Source organism: Erinaceus europaeus, chromosome 15 (genome assembly GCF_950295315.1).
Source record: "Erinaceus europaeus chromosome 15, mEriEur2.1, whole genome shotgun sequence".
Taxonomy (NCBI): Eukaryota; Metazoa; Chordata; class Mammalia; order Eulipotyphla; family Erinaceidae; genus Erinaceus; species Erinaceus europaeus.
Window position 1 is genome coordinate 95,137,319 of NC_080176.1, and position 10,083 is coordinate 95,147,401.

The 10,083-nt window shown below is 67.1% G+C and overlaps 1 protein-coding gene across 9 annotated transcripts in view; it reads right to left on the reverse strand.

Moving 5' to 3' along the window:
- The window catches only part of ATP9B (ATPase phospholipid transporting 9B (putative)), a 68,415-nt gene that overhangs the window by 56,374 nt on the left and 1,958 nt on the right, over nt 1–10,083 (reverse strand). The gene's annotated exons all lie outside the window — the stretch shown is intronic.

A 10,083-nucleotide genomic window follows, 5' to 3' on the forward strand; every position in this document is an offset into this window, starting at 1 on the left:
GACTGGGGACGTGAGCAGGTAGGACAGTGACCAGCAGCCTGGCCGAGGGTGGAGAATGGGGGCCGGGAGGGCACAGCTGCCAGGCGTGGGGGCAGGCCCACAAATGTCGTCTCCACAGCCTGCAGTGCCCCCAACCCCATTGGCTGCCATGGCATGGGTGGCGGCCACACCCGGCTCAGGCCTAGAGCCCCGAGGTGCTGCCCACGGGGACACTCCCGGACAGTCCTCTTCCTCTATTGCTCGGCAGGCCCACTTCTCTGAGACAGTCAACTGGAAAATGAATATTTATACAAAACGCAATTATGATTCAAAACACCACTTTAACATATTGTAATACGGTATAAAACGAGCCTCCGTGTCCGCGAGTGCTCTGGGGGCGCTGCGTCGCGCGAGTCGTCAGCGCGTGCACGGCACAGGCGCCAGACAGTGAGCTCGGCTCAGCTTGCTGCCACAGAGCCTCTGAACTGCAGGCACTTCCTCCCGCTTCCAGAGCAATCTTCCTATTGTACTGAAAATGTACCTCACTATTTAAAAACAATAAGATGATGAATAATGGATTTTTTCAGCAACAGGATAAGCAGAGAAACTAAAGTGTCTTTGTTGCCTGGTGTCATACACACTTAATTGGTTTGTCACTCAAGAAAAATCAACGTTCCCAGCAATTAAGTATAATTCTGGAAACATTTTTTTAAAATGAGTAAAAACAACGTGAACAAAGACGACAGAAAGGATGAAACAGGCCCAAGAGGACGGCATGACGGGGGACAGCCCCCGCCATGGCTGGCGGGCAGGGGAGCCGGGGAGCCAGCAGACAGGTAGACAGACAGACGACTCTGCGTCAGGAAAGGTGGGTCAGCACAGCACGCCAGGCACTCACCCTCCCGACTCCCTCGCCGGCACCGCCTCTGAGGCCATGCCCAGAAATACCGCCTGCTCCACGACCTCTGGGAGGAGTGGCCCCGGCCTGGCGTCCACCGCACCTGGGCCCACCAGCCCCTGGGCAGGGGACACCCACGGCAGCACAGGGGGAGCAGGCAGTGGGCCGGGGGCTCCTGAAGAGCCAGCCAGGCTGTGCCAGCATCCTGCTCCCTAAACCGCTCACCCCTCTACTGTCCCACTGCTGCTCCTCTCCTGTTTTCATCTGCGTTTCCCTTTGCAGCACAGCTCAGTCTGGCTTATGGTGGTGTGGGGACTGCATGGGGCTCTCCCTGCACGAGGGAGGAGCCTGCTTTGGCAGCTTCCCCCTTCCTGAAAGCACCCCGTGCGAGCGTGCTACTCCCGCGTCTCGGTTTCGCCGAGTCCCCGAGACTTCTGACTGGATTATCTGGACGTGTTGGGACGTCAGCTGCTGCCTTTCTGATCCCCACAGCCTCCCGGCGTTTGGGTTGATTTGGTAGCACGAGGGGGAGAGAGATGCCGCGAGCCAGGCGTTCCCTCTGGGCAGCTACTGCTGCTCTCTGATCTTCGCGTGAGCGTCAAGGCTGAGGTCTGCAGGGTGACAGCTGCTGGGGCACTTGCCACAGTGCCCTCTGCGATGCTGGGTGGAGAGCACTGGACTGCTGGCTGGGGCCTGCTCTGGGGCTTCCTGTCCAGCCAGGGATGGTGCTGGGCAGCACAGGGGCCCTGCAATGGAGTCCCAAAGCAGGAGGCTCTCTGCCAGGGCTGCCCTGTCCACCCCCAGGCTTCCTCCCCAGGGCAGCCCTGCCCACCCCCTCAGGCTCCCCCCAGGACTGCCCTGTCCATCCCCTTAGGATCCCCCCAGGGCTGCCCTGTCTACCCCCAGGCTTCCTCCCCAGGGCTGCCCTGCCCACCCCCTCTGGCTCCCCCCAGGACTGCCCTGTCTACCCCCTCAAGGCTGCCCTGTCCATCCCCTTAGGATCCCCCCAGGGATGCCCTGTCCTGAGAGGCCCAGCGTCTGCAGGTCCCTGGCTCTTCACAGGCCCAGCTGCGTCCTGTCTTGGGTGGGCTGTGCGGCAGGGGATTATGGGGCAGAACTCCAGAAAGGCCTCTCTGTGGTCAGCGTGTGCCGCTCAGCCCTATGCTGCTGGACGTGAGTTTCGTGCTTCCAGAGGGTCGGTCTGTGTGTCCCACCCCTCCTCCCCCCACCTGCCGGTCCTGGTCCTGATCTGGCCCCCGTCCTGGTCTCGGGTCCCGGTCCCCGTGGCTGATATCAGAACGTCCACTTTCAGAGTCCTGGCGGGTGAGTCTCGTGACTTCGTTCTGCTCTCTACTTGCTTTCCCTGCCCTCCGGGGTGCACACACCAGATCTAAACGGGAGAGCCCTCGCCAGGCCAGGTGTGGGGACCCACGTCCTCCCGAAACTCTCCATGGGGTCAGACAAGTCAGCTGCCAGCGAGACGGAGCCGGGCACCTCCAGTAGCAGACGTGAGTTACAAATGCTCTGGCAACAAATACCAATTATGAAACCGACAAATAAGTAATAGAAATAAAAATCTCACTGAGCGGGATCGATAGTACAGAGAAGATAAGAAGGCAGAGCCAGGAGCTTGAGGACAAATCAATAGACTCACTCGGCAGAGGAGAGGGGTCTGAGGAGCCCGAGGAGAGGGACGGGCCACGTCGCGGCTCAGGGCGCTCAGTGAGAACGGAGCAAGACGCCTGGGGAAATGCGCACCAGCCGGACCACCACCCGCTCCTGAGGAGTGAAGCCGGCAGAGAAGACGGCAGGGCAGCACCGGGACCGTGCCGCAGGGCGGGACTCCTCCACCCAGCGACCGACAGGGGTGACCGCGAGGAACCCTGCCGCCAAGAACCTGTCTCTGGGGCGAAGGGCAGGGCGGTCTAGGCTGCTTGAAACAGAGCGGCCACAAGAAGTCTTGGTCTTTCAGCGAGGAGGCGGGAAGGGTGCGGAGCACCAGGAAGGAGCAAAGAGGGAGAACTCAGCATGGGGTCACACAAGGACTGGGGCGCGGGGGCCGCAATGAGGGAGTCAGCAGCTAGAGCAGGTGACACAACACTGAGCAGGAAAGTGCGGGTGCGGTGGGGTACGGCACGGGGAGGCCCACACTGCACTGGGGCACGGGAGGAGGAGGCCCACACTGCTCTGGGGCACAGGAGGAGGAGGCCCACACTGCTCTGGGGCACGGGAGGAGGCCCACACTGCACTGGGGCACAGGAGGAGGCCCACACTGCACTGGGGCACGGGAGGAGGAGGCCCACACTGCACTGGGGCACGGGAGGAGGAGGCCCACACTGCTCTGGGGCACGGGAGGAGGAGGCCCACACTGCACTGGGGCACGGGAGGAGGAGGCCCACACTGCTCAGGGGCACGGGAGGAGGAGACCCACACTGCTCTGGGGCACGGGAGGAGGAGGCCCACACTGCACTGGGGCACGGGAGGAGGAAGCCCACACTGCTCTGGGGCACGGGAGGAGGAGGCCCACACTGCTCTGGGGCACGGGAGGAGGAGGCCCACACTGCAATGGGGCACGGGAGGAGGAGGCCCACACTGCTCTGGGGCACGGGAGGAGGAGGCCCACACAGCACTGGGCACGGGAGGAGGAGGCCCACACTGCACTGGGGCATGGGAGGAGGAGGCCCACACTGCACTGGGGCACGGGAGGAGGAGGCCCACACGGCACTGGGGCATGGGGAGGCCCACACAGCACTGGGGCACGGGAGGAGGAGGCCCACACTGCACTGGGGCACGGGAGGAGGAGGTCCACACTGCTCTGGGGCACGGGAGGAGGAGGCCCACACTGCACTGGGCACGGGAGGAGGAGGCCCACACTGCACTGGGGCATGGGAGGAGGAGGCCCACACTTCACTGGGGCACGGGAGGACGAGGCCCACACGGCACTGGGGCATGGGGAGGCCCACACTGCACTGGGGCACGGGAGGAGAAGGCCCACACTGCACTGGGGCACGGGTGGAGGAGGCCCAAACTGCTCTGGGGCACGGGAGGAGGAGGCCCACACTGCACTGGGGCACGGGAGGAGGAGGCCCACACTGCTCTGGGGCACGGGAGGGGGAGGCCCACACTGCTCTGGGGCACGGGAGGGGGAGGCCCACACTGCTCTGGGGCACGGGAGGAGGAGGCCCACACTGCTCTGTGGCACGGGAGGAGGAGGCCCACACTGCTCTGGGGCAGGGAGGAGGAGGCCCACACTGCACTGGGGCACGGGAGGAGGAGGCCCACACTGCTCTGGTGCCCGGGAGGAGGAGGCCCACACTGCACTGGGGCACGGGAGGAGGAGGCCCACACTGCTCTGGGGCACGGGAGGAGGAGGCCCACACTGCACTGGGCACGGGAGGAGGAGGCCCACACTGCACTGGGCACGGGAGGAGGAGGCCCACACTGCTCTGGGGCACGGGAGGAGGAGGCCCACACTGCTCTGGGCACGGGAGGAGGAGGCCCACACTGCACTGGGGCACGGAAGGAGGAGGCCCACACTGCTCTGGGGCACGGGAGGAGGAGGCCCACACTGCTCTGGGGCACGGGAGGAGGAGGCCCACACTGCACTGGGGCACGAGAGGAGGAGGCCCACACGGCACTGGGCATGGGAGGAGGAGGCCCACACTGCTCTGGGGCACGGGAGGAGGAGGAGGCCCATACTGCTCTGGGGCATGGGAGGAGGAGGAGGCCCACACTGCACTGGGCACGGCACAGGGTGGCCCACACTGCACTGGGGCACGGGAGGAGGAGGCCCACACTGCACTGGGCACGGCACAGGGTGGCCCACACTGCACTGGGGCATGGGAGGAGGAGGCCCACACTGCTCTGGGGCTCGGGAGGAGGAGGCCCACACTGCACTGGGGCACGGGAGGAGGAGGCCCACACTGCTCTGGGGCAGGGGAGGAGGAGGCCCACACTGCTCTGGGGCACGGGAGGAGGATGCCCACACTGCACTGGGGCACGGGAGGAGGAGGCCCACACTGCACTGGGAACGGGAGGAGGAGGCCCACACTGCTCTAGGGCACGGGAGGAGGCCCACACTGCACTGGGGCACGGGAGGAGGAGGCCCACACTGCACTGGGGTAGGGGAGGAGGAGGCCCACACTGCACTGGGGCACGGGAGGAGGAGGCCCACACTGCTCTGGGGCACGGGAGGAGGAGGCCCACACTGCACTGGGGCACGAGAGGAGGAGGCCCACACGGCACTGGGCACGGGAGGAGGAGGCCCACACTGCTCTGGGGCACGGGAGGAGGAGGAGGCCCATACTGCTCTGGGGCATGGGAGGAGGAGGAGGCCCACACTGCACTGGGCACGGCACAGGGTGGTCCACACTGCACTGGGGCACGGGAGGAAGAGGCCCACACTGCACTGGGCACGGCACAGGGTGGCCCACACTGCACTGGGGCATGGGAGGACGAGGCCCACACTGCTCTGGGGCTCGGGAGGAGGAGGCCCACACTGCACTGGGGCACGGGAGGAGGAGGCCCACACTGCTCTGGGGCACGGGAGGAGGAGGCCCACACTGCACTGGGCACGGGAGGAGGATGCCCACACTGCTCTGGGGCACGGGAGGAGGAGGCCCACACTGCACTGGGCACGGGAGGAGGAGGCCCACACTGCACTGGGCACGGGAGGAGGAGGCCCACACTGCACTGGGGCACGGGAGGAGGAGGCCCACACTGCTCTGGGGCACGGGAGGAGGAGGCCCACACTGCACTGGGCACGGGAGGAGGAGGCCCACATTGCACTGGGCACGGGAGGAGGAGGCCCACACTGCACTGGGGCACGGGAGGAGGAGGCCCACACTGCACTGGGCACGGGAGGAGGAGGCCCACACTGCTCTGGGGCACGGGAGGAGGAGGCCCACACTGCACTGGGCACGGGAGGAGGAGGCCCACACTGCACTGGGGCATGGGAGGAGGAGGCCCACACTGCACTGGGGCACGGGAGGAGGAGGCCCACACTGCTCTGGGGCATGGGAGGAGGAGGCCCACACTGCACTGGGCACGGGAGGAGGAGGCCCACACTGCATTGGGGCACGGGAGGAGGAGGCCCACACTGCACTGGGGCACGGGAGGAGGAGGCCCACACTGCTCTGGGGCAGGGGAGGAGGAGGCCCACACTGCTCTGGGGCACGGGAGGAGGAGGCCCACACTGCACTGGGCACGGGAGGAGGAGGCCCACACTGCTCTGGTGCACGAGAGGAGGAGGCCCACACTGCTCTGGGGCACGGGAGGAGGAGGCCCACACTGCTCTGGGGCACGGGAGGAGGAGGCCCACACTGCACTGGGCACGGGAGGAGGAGGCCCACATTGCACTGGGCACGGGAGGAGGAGGCCCACACTGTACTGGGCACGGGAGGAGGAGGCCCACACTGCACTGGGGCACGGGAGGAGGAGGCCCACACTGCTCTGGGGCACGGGAGGAGGAGGCCCACACTGCACTGGGCACGGGAGGAGGCCCACACTGCACTGGGCACGGGAGGAGGAGGCCCACACTGCACTGGGCACGGGAGGAGGAGGCCCACATTGCACTGGGCACGGGAGGAGGAGGCCCACACTGCACTGGGGCACGGGAGGAGGAGGCCCACACTGCACTGGGGCACGGGAGGAGGAGGCCCACACTGCTCTGGGGCAGGGGAGGAGGAGGCCCACACTGCTCTGGGGCAAGGGAGGAGGAGGCCCACACTGCACTGGGCACGGGAGGAGGAGGCCCACACTGCACTGGGGCATGGGAGGAGGAGGCCCACACTGCTCTGGGGCACGGGAGGAGGAGGCCCACACTGCTCTGGGGCACGGGAGGAGGAGGCCCACACTGCACTGGGCACGGGAGGAGGAGGCCCACACTGCTCTGGGGCACGGGAGGAGGAGGCCCACACTGCACTGGGCACGGGAGGAGGAGGCCCACACTGCACTGGGGCATGGGAGGAGGAGGCCCACACTGCACTGGGGCACGGGAGGAGGAGGCCCACACTGCTCTGGGGCATGGGAGGAGGAGGCCCACACTGCACTGGGCACGGGAGGAGGAGGCCCACACTGCACTGGGGCACGGGAGGAGGAGGCCCACACTGCACTGGGGCACGGGAGGAGGAGGCCCACACTGCTCTGGGGCAGGGGAGGAGGAGGCCCACACTGCTCTGGGGCACGGGAGGAGGAGGCCCACACTGCACTGGGCACGGGAGGAGGAGGCCCACATTGCACTGGGCACGGGAGGAGGAGGCCCACACTGCACTGGGGCACGGGAGGAGGAGGCCCACACTGCTCTGGGGCAGGGGAGGAGGAGGCCCACACTGCTCTGGGGCACGGGAGGAGGAGGCCCACACTGCACTGGGCACGGGAGGAGGAGGCCCACACTGCTCTGGTGCACGAGAGGAGGAGGCCCACACTGCACTGGGGCACGGGAGGAGGAGGCCCACACTGCACTGGGGCAGGGGAGGAGGAGGCCCACACTGCACTGGGGCACGGGAGGAGGAGGCCCACACTGCAATGGGGCATGGGAGGAGGAGGCCCACACTGCACTGGGGCAGGGGAGGAGGAGGCCCACACTGCACTGGGGCAGGGGAGGAGGAGGCCCACACTGCACTGGGGCAGGGGAGGAGGAGGCCCACACTGCAATGGGGCACGGGAGGAGGAGGCCCACACTGCACTGGGGCACGGGAGGAGGAGGCCCACACTGCACTGGGGCACGGGAGGAGGATGCCCACACTGCACTGGGGCACGGGAGGAGGAGGCCCACACTGCTCTGGGGCACGGGAGGAGGATGCCCACACTGCACTGGGGCACGGGAGGAGGAGGCCCACACTGCACTGGGGCACGGGAGGAGGAGGCCCACACTGCACTGGGGCAGGGGAGGAGGAGGCCCACACTGCACTGGGGCAGGGGAGGAGGATGCCCACACTGCACTGGGGCACGGGAGGAGGATGCCCACACTGCACTGGGGCACGGGAGGAGGAGGCCCACACTGCACTGGGGCACGGGAGGAGGAGGCCCACACTGCACTGGGGCACGGGAGGAGGAGGCCCACACTGCACTGGGCACGGGAGGAGGAGGCCCACACTGCACTGGGGCACGGGAGGAGGAGGCCCACACTGCACTGGGGCACGGGAGGAGGAGGCCCACACTGCTCTGGGGCAGGGGAGGAGGAGGCCCACACTGCTCTGGGGCAGGGGAGGAGGAGGCCCACACTGCACTGGGCACGGGAGGAGGAGGCCCACACTGCTCTGGTGCACGAGAGGAGGAGGCCCACACTGCACTGGGGCACGGGAGGAGGAGGCCCACACTGCACTGGGGCAGGGGAGGAGGAGGCCCACACTGCACTGGGGCACGGGAGGAGGAGGCCCACACTGCAATGGGGCACGGGAGGAGGAGGCCCACACTGCACTGGGGCAGGGGAGGAGGAGGCCCACACTGCACTGGGGCAGGGGAGGAGGAGGCCCACACTGCACTGGGGCACGGGAGGAGGAGGCCCACACTGCAATGGGGCACGGGAGGAGGAGGCCCACACTGCACTGGGGCACGGGAGGAGGAGGCCCACACTGCACTGGGGCACGGGAGGAGGGGGCCCACACTGCACTGGGGCACGGGAGGAGGAGGCCCACACTGCACTGGGGCAGGGGAGGAGGAGGCCCACACTGCACTGGGGCAGGGGAGGAGGAGGCCCACACTGCACTGGGGCACGGGAGGAGGAGGCCCACACTGCAATGGGGCACGGGAGGAGGAGGCCCACACTGCACTGGGGCACGGGAGGAGGAGGCCCACACTGCACTGGGGCACGGGAGGAGGAGGCCCACACTGCACTGGGCACGGGAGGAGGAGGCCCACACTGCACTGGGGCACGGGAGGAGGAGGCCCACACTGCACTGGGGCACGGGAGGAGGAGGCCCACACTGCACTGGGGCAGGGGAGGAGGAGGCCCACACTGCACTGGGGCAGGGGAGGAGGATGCCCACACTGCACTGGGGCACGGGAGGAGGATGCCCACACTGCACTGGGGCACGGGAGGAGGAGGCCCACATTGCACTGGGCACGGGAGGAGGAGGCCCACACTGCTCTTGGGCACGGGAGGAGGAGGCCCACACTGCACTGGGCACGGCACAGGGTGGCCCACACTGCACTGGGGCACTGGAGGAGGAGGCCCACACTGCTCTGGGGCATGGGAGGAGGCCCACACTGCTCTGGGGCACGGGAGGAGGAGGCCCACACTGCACTGGGCACGGCACAGGGTGGCCCACACTGCACTGGGGCACTGGAGGAGGAGGCCCACACTGCTCTGGGGCATGGGAGGAGGCCCACACTGCTCTGGGGCACGGGAGGAGGAGGCCCACACTGCACTGGGCACAGCACAGGGTGGCCCTCACTGCACTGGGGCACGGGAGGAGGAGGCCCACACTGCACTGGGCACGGCACAGGGTGGCCCACACTGCACTCGGAGCGGAAAACAGTTATGCGGCACAGAGTTTCCGATACCCAGTCGTGGAGCAAAGCCCTGTGGCCGGTGACACTATCTGTGGCATCGGGTGCCTGGCGGCTGGACGCGGAAAGCCGGGAGTGGGCCGCGGCCCCGCCTGCTGTCCTGATCACTGAGGTGGGCGGCTAAGGGAGACACCCCCGCGCGGCGAGAACGAGGGCAGGAACCTGCGCCCGCCCAGCTCTGCGTCCTGGGGAGCCCAGCTCAGGGTCAGCAGTGCCGGGACAGCACCGGGGTTCCTGCCCAGCCAGAAGGTACTCAGCACAGTCCTGTGAGCACTCCGCACCATCCCCCAGCAATCAGCACTGTTCTGTGAGCACTCAGCATGGTCCCCCAGCACTCAGTACAGTCCTGTTAGCGCTCCACAGTCCCCCAGCACTATTCTGTGAGCACTAAGCATGGTCCTGTGAGCACTCAGCATGGTCCCCCATCACTCAGCACTGTCCTGTGAGCACTCACCATGATCCTGTGGGCACTCAACACATTCCTGTGAACACTCAGCACAGTCCCTCAGCACTCAGCACGGTCCTGTGAACACTCAGTATGATCCTGTGAGCACTCAACACATTCCTGTGAACACTCAGCACAGTCCCTCAGCACTCAGCACGGTCCTGTGAACACTCAGTATGATCCTGTGAGCACTCAGCACTATTCTGTGGGCACTCAGCACTGTCCTGTGGGCACTCAGCAATGTCCTGTG